Source organism: Eschrichtius robustus, chromosome 5 (assembly GCF_028021215.1).
Source record: "Eschrichtius robustus isolate mEscRob2 chromosome 5, mEscRob2.pri, whole genome shotgun sequence".
Lineage (NCBI taxonomy): Eukaryota > Metazoa > Chordata > Mammalia > Artiodactyla > Eschrichtiidae > Eschrichtius > Eschrichtius robustus.
In genome coordinates this window covers 77,752,031-77,768,523 of record NC_090828.1, presented here as the reverse complement: position 1 = coordinate 77,768,523, position 16,493 = coordinate 77,752,031, and positions in this window count along the sequence as shown.

The following is a 16,493-nucleotide window of genomic DNA, read 5'->3' as shown; positions in this document are numbered from 1 at the left end:
TCCTATTTTCTATGAAAAGCCAGAACCCAGAATGATCCCCTTAGAGCTGTTATGTTCAGGCCTTATTGCCTTATTTTGGGCTGGTGCTTGCTTTCTTGGGTATTTTGACACAGGATAGCTAGGCAACTGGCTGTTTCTTTGGCATAAACCAATTTGCCACAGCCTGAAAACTTTCATTCCTCCTGAGTGCCATGTATTTGGATGTATTGTCAAAATGACAGCTATGTTTTGTGTGGAGACAGTTTGGACAACTTTCATAAAACAGGTCAATAATTTTTTAATCTCAGTCTCAAAATTTATGTTACTGCAGCACGTGCTAGGAAAATGCCAGCTTGCCTGCTGGACTAGTACTCAGAGAACATACTTAACTCACAAAGGTCTTTGGAGACAAATCATCTAATCTCCTTCTTTCTTTTCCCAAGCATCTGAAATAGAGACTGTGATAAGCAATATATAAGGTTGCAGGTCAGATTGAAAATGGGACCTCGTTTCTCTCTCCCTTTACTCTTAAGAAAAAAAAAAAGGTTATTAAGCACTATTGAACTAGACACTTCACCCATATTATCCCATTTAACCCTCATGAGGATCCTATGAGTGGATAGAACTTTATACTGTTAATGTGAGAAAACCAAGACTCTGAGAAGTAGTTGTGTATCTTAAAACATCACCAAGTATGTGTTCATACACAGCCTGGTTGTGCATGATTCTAAATATCACTGCCTGAATTACAGTCACTTTTTTTCTGCCTCTTCCCAACCCATTTAATTTTCATTTTTATCGCACCCATCTCCATTAGGCATTTTCAGCTGCTGCCACGTTGATATCATTGTCATCACCTGCATGTACAGTCCATTCTCAATGACTATGATAATGTCATGAACAGAACTCATGATCGACTTCTGCTCCATACCCTCCCCATCCTGTTGAAGAGGCCAGAAACCCTGGAGTACTTCCTTGACACATCCATCTCTTTCTCATCCCATATCCAATCCATCTTAAAGCCCTATTGATTTTGCCTCTTAAATATTGTTCCACTACAAATTGTTCTTTCCATTTCAATGCTACCATGGTAGACAAAACTACTGTGATCTCTCAGTTGCACTTCTGCAGCAGCCCCTTCCCCTATGGCTTCTCTCTATGCCTTGAATCCATTATCCATAGAGGGAGAGCCACGGAGATCCCTCCAGCTGGAGGGATACTCCTAAAATGCAAATATTGATCAAATCAATCAACATCATTCTACCCTCAAGTCCTCACTCTATTTAAATATTTCAGTAGTGTTTCCTATCCTTTTAAAGACAATGATCAAAATCTTTAACCTGACCTAAAATGCCTATCTTATCTCGCTCTAGTATACCTCTTACTGCTTCCCATGACATGTGACTCCTTTCTCTTTTCATTCAAGCTTCAAAGAGAGGTAGGACAGGCCAGGTGCCCCCTGCCTTGGAGCCTGAGCCCACACTGTTCCTCTGCCTCATAAGTACCCTCCCACCACTCTTAATTTTGACCTCAGTTTAATATTTGTACTTTGGGAAAGCCTTTCCCGCCTGCCTAACCAGATTTTCCCTCCTACTGATGATCCAGCACTTCACTTTTTGGGTACAAAACTTAATTTTATACCTGCTCAGATGATATAATCTCCTGATAGACTCTAAGCTTCATTTTATGGAACCATTGTTGTACACTATTGTATTTCCAACACATCTCAATTCTTGGAAAAAGTAGTCGCTCAGTCAGTGTTTGTTGAATTGAATGAATTGTTGAACGAATGTTTTCGTTTATGTTATTCCCCATAAAAAAAACAAAATGGTCTTCCTTTCATTCATTAACTAAAAAGGTCCATGTAGTTCATTCTGACTATTCCAGTAAGCATTATCTTCCTTCTTTGAATGTCACACATATTATAAATTTCTATTGGCATTTACTTGTTTTTCTTTTTCTCTAGGAGATATGCCCCTTAAAATCAAGGGTCATATTTTACACTTTTTTTGATTCACCCCCTCCACTGCCTCTCTCCATATTATGCTACTTCTTGTTGCACAAATACTGCTAATTTAGATTTGGTATTAAATAAATACTAATTGATGTGAGGTTTCATGAAACTCATTAGGAAATGGATGGAGGGAGTATGAGGGAAACAACTTTGGCAAATTAACATGACTCTCTTTTTGGAATTTTATGTGTACCCGACTTTGGAAGTTTAAAAAAATAATATGGCAAAATGCAAAGATTTATTGAAAAGAGAAAAATGGAAAACTACATAATAGACAAATGCCAACAAACAAATTAAGGGTAGAAATATGAAAGTTATACAGAATGGAACTTAAGGGAAAATTTATCTTTAAATAAAAAGGAATAGTTTATATTGATTAAGAGCCAATCCATTAAGTACTTTTTGTATGTAAACTCATATGCACTGAATATAAAATCAACATAAATATAGTACAGACTGACAGAAGTACAATGAGAAACTGAACTAGCAATAATTCTAGGAAGCTTTAACCTATCCTAAAAATGGTCATGCACACACACAGACACACAGGAACACACACCTTCTCGCATACAACATTGAACCAAATAAGTAGGGACCTCACATCATTTGCTAATGCTTTCATGGTACTTATAGAAGTTTTTCATATGCTAGGGTCAAAGTAAATTCCCATAAATTGCTAAACCTAGATACTATTAAAGCTATGCTGTATGGAGATAGTGCAAAATAACTAGACAGTATAGTGAAAAGTTATCTAATCACTTGGAAAAAGCACAAATTAATTTCTTAAATCTTAAAGACGAAATCACAAAACCAAATGTGTGGAATATATAAGCAAATTATACTGGATGCAAAAAGGTGGTATTTAGAAGAAAATTTATTGTATCACATGAGGACTTTAAAATTAAAATAAATGTATTTAAATATATAAGATAAAATATACTGATATTTGGACTAATGTTGATACTTTGTGATATTTACTATAGATCTTTTTGTGATAAATAAACAACTTCAGATAAGGTTGAATTTCCCCCTGTTTCCTCCAAGGTCCATCACCCTCTATCACAAATTTGATGTGCTTAAAGTACTTATTTTTATACTTATAATAATTATTTATAGTATAAGAAACCATAGTATAATTTTGCTTTTAATTACATATATGGTGGGTAACAAAATTCAACTTGCTTTTATGCTTAACATTATATTTTCAGGATCAACACAACTGATAAATGCATATAGAGATCACATTCACTCATTTTAACTGCTCTACAATATCCCATTTAGTTTATTTAATCCATTTTTCTACTCTTAGTCTTATAGGTAGTTTTTATTGTTTTTGGTTAGAGACAACATGGAGAAAATGATCATTGTACTGATTCCTTTGTTTACTTGTGAAAGAATTTCTCTATACCTAGAAGTGGATTTATACTTAAGAATTGGCATTATTTAGGTATATATCATACTTAAAAAGTGAATTACAGTGTAATTACAGGATGGTGGAGTACACGTTCTTCCACTTTGCTAGTTATTGTGAAATTGCTCTCTAAAATAGTTGCAACAATTTATACTATAGTGTGCAGTTCCCATTTCCTCAAATCCTTAAGTCAATGTTTTTAACACATTTTTATTTTTGCCAATTTTATAGGTACACAACTATCTCATTGTTGTCTTAATTTGCATTTTCCCGTTTACTATATGTTGAAACGATTTTCTTGTGCATATTGTTTTTTTGTGTTTCCTCTTCATATACTTTCATCATTTTAAATCATATTATTTTTCTTATTCTTATGAGACTGTTAGTTACTATGGATTCTCATTTTTTGTTGTACAGATTGAAAACATCTTCTCCTAGATGGTGGTTTCTCTTTCACCTTTTATATGTTATTAAATATAAATCTCCATTTTAGTCTAGTAAATATGTTTACTACAAAAAGAAAAAGTCTGAAAACACTCTACTAAGTGTTCAATTAGAGAAACTATTTTTTAAGCCAAAAGGAAACTATAAGAATAAAACAAAATCAGAAGTGAATTAATCAGAAACTAGAAAACTTATACAGAGAACAAGAACTGCTTCTTTGAAGATACCGGTAAAACTGACAAACTTCTTGCATGCCTGAGTAATAAAGAAGAGGGCAAATACAAATGATATTAGAAAGAAAAATAAGATAATCATAGAAATAAAATTAACAGATAATGAAAGAAAAGCATATGTAATATTTTACTAATGTTTTTAAAACTATGAACTAAAGGGACAGAACTCTTCAAAAATATAAAGGATAAATTTGACTCAAAAGAGTGAGAAGACTCAAATAGATCAATAACCATAGAGGACACAGAAGAAAATAGACAAAACATAGGTATCCTCCATCTCCAAAGGCACCTGACACCAGTGGTGTACGCTGTTTTATCCCAGTCTTCAAGGAGCAGTTAATTATGTTATTTATGCTTCTCTCAATCACTGGAAAAAATATAGACATTCTCAAAATTGATTCTATGACTTTAACCCTGAAAAATTAATTCTAAAGTTCAAATCTAAGAGGAAATACAGTTGATCCTTGGACAATGTGGGGGATTAGGGACACCCACCCCCTGCATAGTCGAAAATCCACCTACTGCTGTCTCTGCCTCAGAAACAAAGGAATTAAAAAACCTAAGGGGAAGGAAGCTGAAACAGTTTGGATAGAATCAGGATTCAAATGCTAGTTCTTTAGATTCTACATACTGTGATCTCTAATCAAACACAAACTTTTCCCCACACTTAGTAACTTAAAGATCTGTAAAATAAAAATGCACGTACTGTATTTATTAAAAAAAATTCACAGACGTCCCTGGTGGCACAGTGGTTAAGAATACACCTGCCAGTGCAGGGGACACGGGTTCGATCCTTGGTCCGGGAAGATCCCACATGCCGCGGAGCAACTAAGCCCATGCGCCACAACTACTGAGCCCGCGTGCCACAACTACTGGAGCCTGCGTGCCTAGAGCCCATGCTCTGCAACAAGAGAAGCCACCGCAATGAGAAGCCCGCGCAATGCAATGAGGAGTAGCCCCTGCTCACTGCAACTAGAGAAAGCCCGTGCGCAACAAAAAAGACCCAACACAGCCAAAAATAAATAAATTTATAAAAAAAAAAAAAAGAAAAAAATTCACATATAAGTGAAACTGTGAAGTTCAAATCCTTGTTATTCAAGGGTCAACTGTACTCCAGAATTGTTAAGCATATTTAGAAAAAGTAATGAATTCTGACTTGCTCTAACCCATATCAGAGTATAAGAAATAGTTACAGTAATTTAAGCAGCTTGGTATTTTTCTTAAATAGACAAATATCTTCATTTGGAAGAATATGCTAATTATCATTTCAAATCAGTTGTGAAAATAGTATAAGATTTGAAAAACTATTGGGATAACTTGGGGGAAAACATGTTAGCATTCACTTCACACCATGTCCAAAAAGATCTGTCAAAATTCAAGATCTAAATTTAAGAACCAAATATTATAAAATAATTTTAAAATGAAAGATTTTTAACTAACACAGGAAATACAACAGTTAAATAGAAAAAAAAATAGATATGACCTTTCAGAAATATGAAAGTTTTATATGAGGCAAAACACATAAGTAATTGATAGACTCAGGGAAAATATTCCCACATATATAAGATTCCGATAAACTTATATCACTAACAGAGAGCATCTATAAATCAATAACAAAAGTCAAACAAACAGAATTTTAAAAATAAATAAATAAATAAAGCGGTAAGTTTGAGAAAAAGTGTCCAAGTGTCCAGAAAACACAAGCCCTGTCATACTAGAATAAAAATTAAAATAATAGCTAATATTCTTCACCTAAAAATTGGTGAACATTTAAAAAATTATAATATTCAGTGCTATCAAGGGTGTGGACAATGGGGCATACCCATTCTTTTGGTAGATAAGTAATTGGTAAAAATGTTGGAAGATTTTAAATGTGCGTACCATCTGACCTTCTGAGGTTCTGCAGGGAGGGACCTATATGAATCTACCACCCAGCACCGTATTAGACAAGAATCATCTCAATAGAAGCCACAGTGGAAAGATAAATTAGGATGAGAACAGGATGCCACCATTGCTCTTCCCAAAGCTTGGCATTTTGTAAGCTCACAGCTGTGGGCCCAACTCTGAGGAAAGAGGTGGGGTGTGATTGAGGGGAAGAAGTTATTCAGTAGTAGGGAAGCTCCTATTCTAAGTTAAGTGGTTGTAGGAAAAGAAAATTATCATTTTGATATACTTGAGTTTGTAGAGTGAAATTTGTGTCCGTCATCACCTGAATCGTTCTCTTTCTTCTCTCACTTTCTTTAAATGCCAAACTCTCACTGTAGTAGCGTTCCCCCACCAAGAGTTTTTATGGAGCAGGTGGAGATTTTCACTATTTTCCTTATAAACATCTATGTTGTGTTGAACTTTTTACAGCAGTACACATTTCTTCTGTAATTAAAAACCATAAAGAAAATAATAATTGACATTCTCCCACCCCCATACACATAAAACAGCAGGGTAAAATAAATCTCAAATGACCTGAAGGTTACATGTTTCCAAGGTAAGCATTCCTTTCATTATTAGCTGCAGTAATTGTTTGTATTTCTTCGTTTAAATGTAAGTTAATTGACCAAATAATATAGATGAAGCCTTTCAAAAAAAATGAATACTATGAAATGCTTTAGTTGGACCTTCTTCTTTTCGTAGCTTCAATTTTCACAGCAATTGAAGTAACTTTTAACTCTGCTCATGCCTGTTAATGACTGGATGCAGTCTTTCAGAATTTTCTCCCTAAGACAGCAGGGCAGAATTAATGGCAGTTTCAGCTCTCTTGAAGATTGATGCAGCATTGCAGTGCTTAGCAAAACATGTGATCTTTTAATCAATCACTGAAATAGATCTATGCAACTGGTGTCAGGAACGAAAGTCATTTTACACTCACCTTCCCAATTCCCTGGAATCAAAGGAAATGGAATCCAAATTAGACTCACTGAGCCACACTACTGAACCTCCACTCCCAAAAGGATTTCAAATTTGTCACTGTTCAGAAGACTTGTCTTGCAATGAAAAAATGGAGGTTGGCACATTTATCTATAAATACGAAAGTGATGGAGCATTCCCTTATGGTCCTGGCTTATAAATAGGCCAAGTCAGAATATTATTGCATGAATCCATACTTCCTAATCGCTGCCATGTAGACTGTATCTTTTCATAGGCTGCTAGAAATATTTTGCAGAAATCTTATCATTCATTCCACTCACGTAAGAGTTAATGAATACTTCTACACAGATTATTTTTTTACTTTTAAATATCTTGAGGAAAGAGGTTTCTCTGAAGGTATAATTTATCGCCTCACCCTCTTTACTTCTAGTAATTCCTTCCACATAAAATCAACTCTTGATTTAACCCAGGTAATGGAAAACATGAGTGAACCAGTGAGTACAGAAGATAAATACTTTAAAAAGTAATTTAACCTTGCCCTGCAGTGTGGTGGGACCATTACGTAGTGAAGAACAATGTAATATTATCTTAGTAATGTTTTTAAGAGCTTTATTAGTTGACCCACCCAAAATTCAAGTGTGTATTAAGGGAGTGGCCATATTCAGCGCTCTTCAAATTCAGGGCCAAAATAGCATCTTAAATCATCTTCTTGGCCTCTGTGTCTGAACACGTAGCCTCTCCCTGAACACTTTGTTATTTGCCTAGGATCTCACTGAATATGCAGGTAGAGAAAGCAGCACAAATGTATGGTTGACATGAGGAGATGTAGCTCTCAGGCTTACATTTGTCCTTTTTCTTTTGATTCATATCAGTCAGCATGGCATACATATAGACCCCAGGATGAAAAGCACACTGGGGTCTTCATAGCAGATCAGAGGAATGGAAAAGAAATAGGGAACAAGTGACCAAAGTTGGGAAGCTAATTCAACTGTAATTTTGGCTCCAGATGAGAGGAGCCATCAGCTGTCCAAATCCCTGTATACATAGAAATATGGGTAACTTGAATTTATCCTGACTATCATAAGTACCCAGAGCACATGCTGTAATTGTTGAGACATAATAGAAATAGTTTCAAAGGAACATTATGCTCTATGTAAAGAGCATTACAATACTAGATTGTCACAGCAACAGCTAGAAGTATATCCAAACAAAGTTCCAGCTTCCTGAGAGAAAAATTTTGGCTGGGTATCAGGATCAGTGCAATTCTGCAGCAGAAGCCAGGAAACTGGGCAGAAACCAGCTATGTAGACTAGACAAACAAGTGGACTTCAGGGGAAAAGCTGTGGTTCTCTGGAATCAGGATTGTCTGGGCATCACCTTGAACACACCAGATATTGTAAGATCCCACCAGCTAGTCCTCTGGGAGCTACTATGATATTCTCTAATCGTCTCAGAAACTGGGCAGAAATGAGCCTTTGGTGGAGGGCTTCAGGGCTAAAGATTCAGCATAGTTGAGAAAGTCAAGAGCATCAGTTATTTCTATTAGCCAGATGTTTAGAGTCCTCTCCCACCCAACCATTGTGCTTCCAGGTGCCCAAGAGACCTAGGACATGGATGAACCACAAGATTCTTTCTATGAAGCATGTCTCTCCCCATCGGAGTTTAACACCAAATCATCTGTTTTTTTTATGTCTAAGTTTGAAGGTGATTTATTGTCATTTCAAAGCATATGCTACTTTGTGTTTTATAAATGGACACTCGGTGAGATATATCCTTTGAAAGACATTCTTTAAGGCTATGTTTAATCAGACTCTAGCACTCAGAATGATGGTGTTCTTGGCAGAATTTCAAAATAAAGGCCACTCTGAGGACAGGGCATGATATTATATTATAGCAAGGAGTATCTAAGCAAGATCATAAAATGGCAATGCCAATTACAGCGACTTTGGAATACAGGAATGAGAGGGCACACGAGGCTGTAAAATTAGGTCATTTTTGATAATAAGGTATGTTTAAGAGCGGTGTCACTTAGAAACATAGGCAACTCAGGTTTTAGGATTAAATGATTTTTCTCCTTTTATCATAAAATGTAAAACATATGCCATTAAGAAGACATTTAACCAATGTTAAGTGTATAACATTTTCTTTATTGAAATAAATGATAAAAACCAGATGATATGTGGAGAATATTATAAACTTTCCCAAAACTATAATAGATATTTACATACTAGAAAACCCATAGCTAAGGCTTTTGTGCCAGGGATCAGACAAGCAGCACAGTGACACAATTCCAACAGGACTGATTTTAATTCAGGATGAATGAGTAGTCTCCTGCTCAGTGAAACTTATTACCGCCTCTCTTTCCAGTGAGATGAACAGAATCAATCTGTATTCAGAAAGGCAGTCTTCATGTCTCCACTGTGTCTGTATCAACTAAGAACATCTCTGCCATCTGGAAAGAAGTCTATCCGAAAACATTACTCTTGTTGGAAAAATATTTTTAAAAAAACTTTTAGGAGTCATGACAAACTAAACTATAGTATTGTGGAAAGGTATTTTGGAATTTGACAGCACACTGGCGAAAACCTCATATCTATTCTTCAGAGCAGTGACTGTGTCTTTGCAATGCTGTGCAGATTCTGAAATACAATGCTATAATTACAGGCGTGGATTCTGTGTGTGTTCTCAAGGCTTGAGACATAAAAGTATTAAATTTTCTTCTCTAGAAACAATGAAAGGTTTCTTAAATCTGATTATTTGGTGTGGCAGAGACCACATCTTATGCTGTATTAGAAAGAATGATTTATCCATTAACACCTTTCACCCATACAGTAAGGAAACAAAATCCTGCCAAATCTATTAGAGTCTGTACCTCAGGGATCCTTTTGTTTGGGATAAATAGGTGCCCCCAAGCCAGCTTAGTTTTTCTTTAGAGGCAGGGAGCTTAATGGAAGAATTAGCCTTTGAACTTGAAGAAAGCTGAGAGGCTATGTCTGCACCTGCCTCAGTAAAATAATCTCAAAGTCATTTTGAGTGTAACTTCTAGACGAACCAATTAGGAGTGATCCATTTAGAACTGAGGTCAGAAACTTATATTTATGGCCAAGATATAATGAAAGATGGTTTTAGCACAATGGGAGAGTTATGAGAAAATGCGGGCATGTGAGTGAGAAAGGAGGATTCAGCCTTCGTATTTGTACCTCAGGTCTGGTTACTTCTGCCAAAATCCTGTAACTCAGGCAGGCTTCCTCCCAAGTCCCTAAGCAGGCTGCTGCTTGTTTGAGCCGGACAGCAGAGCCACCTGCTAGGTGCCTGTGCTCTCCTGTCCCCCCCAAAAAAGAGTCGAGAATAATGAAAGCACAGGATTGGAAGGTGCCTCACCGATCTAGCCTAACCATCTAATTCTTGAACCTCCTGTAATATCCCTGCTGAATGGACATCCAGAAACAAGAAATTTATTCTTTCCAAAAGCGGTTCACTTCATATTTGTCCAGCTCCAATTATTAGAAAAATCTCGTCTGTTAAGAGTTGAATTCTCTTTGCGTGTAGCTTCCTCTACTCCTCACTGTTGCCAGTTTTACTACTTGAATTCATACTAAACAAAAGTAAGCCTTCTTGTTTGTGGCGGTTTCTCAGATGTTGAAGCACAGCTATCTTGTTATCCCCGAAGCTTTATTTATTTATTTTTCTTCAGTGGTAAACACTGCCAGCTCTTTTGACCATTTTTCATCTAACATGGTTTTAGAACCTTTCCCAGCATAGTTGTTTTCTTTTGAATACACTGACTCTGTTTACAACTTTTTAAAAATAAGGCATTAGGACCAGAACCACTCTAAAACTGGAAAAATCTAGAAACAAGAGAGTTGCCCTCTTGCTCCCCCTTATAAGATTTTTTGTTTCCATTAATGCAGATTAAGTTCACACTATATTTTTTTTTTCTTTTTTGGCAATCTCAATAATTCATTGGCCTGTCCAGAGATTCTTCTTGAACAAAACTCTACATCTCTTATATTTATGGTCTGTTGATAAGCCACATCTTCCCCCATTCTATACTTGCACAGTGGTTTTAGACCCAAGTACACGACCTTGTGTTTTTCCAGATTAAATTTTATCTTGCTAAGATCAGACTATTACTAAAATCTCTCAGAATCTTCTGGCACCCAGATTTAGTCAGTCAATATATTCTACTTCTACTCCTCAGTTTCCTCATAAATGAAAATACAAACTACCTCATAAGATGATTGTGAAGACTGTGTGATCCAACACATGGAGAGTGATTAGCATGGGGACAAATATATAGTAAGTGCTCATTAAAGCATATTATTATCATTTTGTAAGCAAGCCCAGTCTAAAAACAAGTCTTTTAACCTTAAAGTACACTTGTTGACATCATCCAAATAAGGCCCAACATTTTAGAATAAAATATTTTAGTCAAAACTATATTGTAGGCAGAGTTTGAATGAAAAAATTTTAGAGCAACATGAAATAAGTGAATTCTAGAGGCCTTTACAATTACAGAATTAGAAGAGAAAAAAAAAAATTAAATCTCTATGCATTTCCAAGTAAGAAGGCTACCTAACTGGATGAGTTGAGACTCATTTTGAATTGCCTCCTAAAATCTACATTTCCACCTCCTAGGGCCATCTGCTACTGGCAAACTCTAAATCTACCAAAATGATAAATTGCTTTGCATTTCCTCTATGTGAAATCATTACTCAAAGCTATAGGGGTGAGTTGTTAATGACAAATCTCCATGTGTGTGAGAAAGTTGAAATCTTCCTTACTGTCAATTCATTACCAGAAGAATTAGCAGGATGACATATTGAAAATGCTCTTGGCTTGTAATGCTTTCAGATCTGGGTTCACATCGTAGCACAAGATCATTTTAACTGTGTGACCTTGGAAAATTTACTAACCCTCAGTCCCTCCATTTTCTCATTTATGGGAATGGGGTAGCAGTAACTTCTAGAATCGTAAGGAATTTGAAGTAACATATGAAAAAGTAACAACTATGATTAATATTAGCAGTTTTATCAATCACTCATATGCATGATGATGACAACAATCAACTAGAATTTATGTGATGCCTACCCAGTTTCCATGAGCAGAATTTGAAGATCAGCCATGCCAATAATATAATCCAATAGAATATAATAGTAAGAGAATATTAAAAATAGGAATATATTGTATTGTGTTTAAGTGCTTTGGAATCGGTGTGAAAGTAAGATTCTCTTAAAATAATAACTTTTCTTAATTGAAAACACAGGATAGAAGAAAGCCAGATGAGCTTATAGAATGGCCTAATATTCTGGCACGTAATTTCATTAAAACATGGGAATACTAAAATTTCGTAACTTCACTCAACCTTTCTTAAGTGACTGCTTCATGCCAGGTAACCCACACTCTAAGAAGGCAGTGTCCTTGGTGGTCATAAAACCTTTCTCATAGCACTCTTCAAGGTCTAAAGCACTCTTTAGGAATCCATAGAATTGTAAATTGAAAATATTTTATCGGAAATCATTGAATCATGGAACACTGTTAACTTTTCCTTTCTTTTACTACATAGCACTTTAAGCATGAAATGAAACAATACCAATAGCAAATGTTCATCCTTTGAGTAGCTTTTCTTTATCTTAATAGTCAGTGAAGTCTTTATTTGCTTTGTAGAATGAAGTATGATGTTGGGAAATTAAAATACATTTAACAATTGCAAAGAATTCAATAAAATTTAATCTCTGTATTATACTATTTGAGGTGTACAATCTCATCCAAAAGATAAACATGGATTTAGTGTAATTTTTAAATAGATGTTTGTCCAAAAGCTAAAGGAATCCTTTAACAAATCTCCTTTAAAATGAAGAATACATTTCAATTGTAAATTTTCAAATTTGGTTCTTTATATATGATCATTTTAAAGTGAAACATCTCATATTTACCAGAGTTAATTGTTTTGCCAACTCTAAAAGTTTTTACTTATAAATATTCCAAATAGTAGGGAATTTTAATAAAGAAACATTAAAAAAATATATTTATTGGGGGTGTGGCCAAGATGGCAGAGTAGGAAGACTTTGAACTCACCTCCTCCTACGGGCACACCGTAATTACAACTACTTACAGAGCAACTATCTATGAGAATGACCTGGAGATGAGTAGAAAAGATTTTGCATAACTGAAGAGATAAGGAAGGAGCCACAGATAGACATATGGGGGGTGGGGGGTGGGGACACTGTATAGTTAGGACCCACCCTCCCAGAGTTGGTGACCCACAAACAGGAGGAATATCACAGCCACAGAGGTCCTCCCCAAGGAGGGAGGGATTTGAGTCCTACATTTGGCTTCCCAGCCCAGGGGTCCTGCACTGGGAAGACGAGCCTCCAGAATATCTGGCTTTAAAAACCAGCATGGCTTACACATGGGAGAGTTGGAGGGTTAAAGGAAACAGAGACTCTACTTTTAAAGGGCACATACAAAATCTCACATGCTCTGAGTCCCAGAACAGAGGTAGTAGTTTGAAAGGAGCCAGAGTCAGACCCATTTGCTGATCTTGGAGAGCCTCCTGGGGAGGCAAGAGGCAACTTCGACTCCCCCTGGGAATGGAGACACTAGCAGCAGACAGCTTTGGGAATTCTACTGCAATGACCCTGGTGCTGGCAAGTGCCATTTTGGAATCTTCCCTCTAGCCTATTAGTGCCAGGGGCTAGCCCTGCCCATCAGCGGGTCCGCGGCAGCTGTGCACCACTAAGCTATGCAGCTAGCCATGTAGGGATCCTGCTCTATGTGGCAGCAGGTCCAAGGTAGCTGCATGCTGCCAGACTGCACAGCCAGCCACGTGGGGAGTCGGGCCCATATACGAGCGAGCCCACAGCTACTGCACAAGGCAGGGCCTTGTAGCCAACCAGGCCAGGGGCCAGTCCCACCTGCCCCCACACCCACAGTAGTCAGCCCCACCACAAAAGAAGGGAGCATGCAGCCCACATACGGGGCATACCTAGAGGTGAGAATGCTACTTGGCCCCATAGGAAATCTCCTACATAATGCCACTTCTGCAAGATTGGGAAATGTAACCAGCCTACCAAATACATAGAAAGAAACACAGAGATTTTGCAAAATGAAGAGACACAGGAGTATGTTTCAAACAAGGAACAAGACAACACTTAAGAAAAAAAGAACTAAATGAGGTGGAGACAAGCAATCTACTTGATAAAAGAGTTCAAGGTAATAAAGATGTTTACCAAACTTGGGAGAAGAATGGATGGACACGGGGAGAATTTCAACAAAGAGTTAGAAAATATAAAGAAGAATCAAATAGAGCTGAAGAATACAATAACTGAAATAAAAAATACAATAGAAGGAATCAATAGTAGATTACATAATACAGAGGAACAGATCACTAAACTGGAAGATAGGGTCATGGAAATCACCCAAGATGAACAGAAAAAGATTTTTTAATGAGGATAGTTTGAGAAATCTCTGGACAACATCAAGTAGAGTAACATTCACATTATAGGGGTCTCAGAAGGAGAAGAGAGAGAGAAAGGGGCAGAGAACTTATCTGAAGAAATAATAGCTGAAAACTTTCCTAATCTGGGGAAGGAAACAGACATCTAGGTCCAGGAAGCACCGCAAGTGCAAAACAAGATAAACCCAAAGAGATCCACATCAAGATGCAATTGCAATTAAAATGGCAAAAGTTAAAGACAGAATCTTAAAAGCAGCAAGAGAAAAGCAACTAGTTAGGTATAAGAGTACTCTCATACTACAATCAGCTGACTTTTCAGCAGAAACTTTGCAGTCAGTCCATAAGAGAGTGGCTTGACATATACCGAGTGATGAAAGGAAAAAACCTACAACCAAGAATACTCCACCAGGCAAGGTTAGCATTCACATTTTAAGGAGAGAGAAAGAGATTTACAAGACGAGCAAAAGCTAAAAGAGTTCAGCACCATTAAACCAGCCTTATAAGAAATGTTAAAGGGACTTCTCTAAGTGGAAAAGAAAAGGCCACAAATAGAAAATTATAAAAAGAAAATTTCACTGTTAAAGGCAAATATGTAGTAAATGTACTGGATCAACCACTTATGAAGCTAGTTGGAAGGTTAAAAGTAAAAAGTAGTAGAATCATCTATATCCACAATAAGTAGTTAAGGGATACAGACAACAAAAACATGTAAAATATGATGTCAAAAACATTAAAGGGGAGAGGGTGGGCAGTAAAAATGTAGGGTTGTTAGAATGTGTTTTACCTTGAGATCATTGACTTAAAATTATATACTATAAAGACACAGTAATCTAAACATGTGGTACTGGCATGAAAATGGACACATTGATCAATGAAACAGGAAAAAAGAGCCCAAAAATGAACCCACACCCATATGGTCAATTAATCTATGACAAAGTATGCAAGAATATACAATGGGGAAAAGATACCCTCTTCAATAAATGGTGTAGGGAAAACGGGATAGCTACATGCAAAAGAATGAAACTGGACTATCTCTCACACCACATAAAAAATAAACTCAAAATGGATTAATGACTTAAACGTGGGACCTGAAACCATAAAACTCCTAGAACAGTGGTCCCCAACCTTTTTGGCACCAGGGACCGGTTTCGTGGAAGACAATTTTTCCTCAGACCAGGGTGGGGGGGTGAGGGGATGGTTCAGGTGGTAACGCGAGTGATGGGGAGCGGCAGATGAAGCTTCGCTCGCTCGCCCGCCACTCACCTCCTGCTGTGCGGCCGGGTTCCTAACAGGCTGTGGACCAGTGCTGGTCCATGGCCCTGGGGTTGAGGAACCCTGTCCTAGAAGAAAACATAGGCAGTGAGCTCTTTAACATCAGTCTTAGATGTCAAATATTTTTTTTTGAATCTGTCTCCTCAGGCAAGGGAAACAAAAGCAAAAATAAACAAACTAAAAAGCTTCTGCACACCAAAGGAAACTATCAACGAAATGAAAAGACAACCTACTGAGTGGGAGACGTTATTTGTCAATGCTGTATCTTATAAGGGGTTAATATCCAAAATATACAAAAAGCTCATACAACTCAGCATCAAAAAAAAAACTCAATTGAAAAATGGGACCTGAATAGACATTTTTCCAAAGAAGACAAACTTATGGCCAACAGTCACATGAAAAGATGCTCAACATCACTAATCACAAAGCAGCTGGAAACCCCCCCAAAATGAACAATGACAGTTCAATTTCTATACAGATAAGAAAGTTAAGCCAACTGTCTGGGCTAGACTGAATTTAGATGAGGGGCAGTTAAGGAACAGAGAATAAGGAAGGATTCAAAGAAAGGCAATAAAAATATCACATGTACCTATACGGCAGCAGCATTTCCAAGCAAGATGGGTCATGGCAGAGGCTTCATCAAAGTGAGTTTGTCAGCTCACCTTGGGAAATGCTAAATATTTTCTCTATCCCATGGAGAGTCATGAAGCCTAGAAGAGAGATCCTGCAGCAAATGAATCTGCCTAGTTTTGTCTAGTACTACTTTATCATATTAAAGACACATTTTAGCACAAAATTTACCATCTCATCTTGAAGACA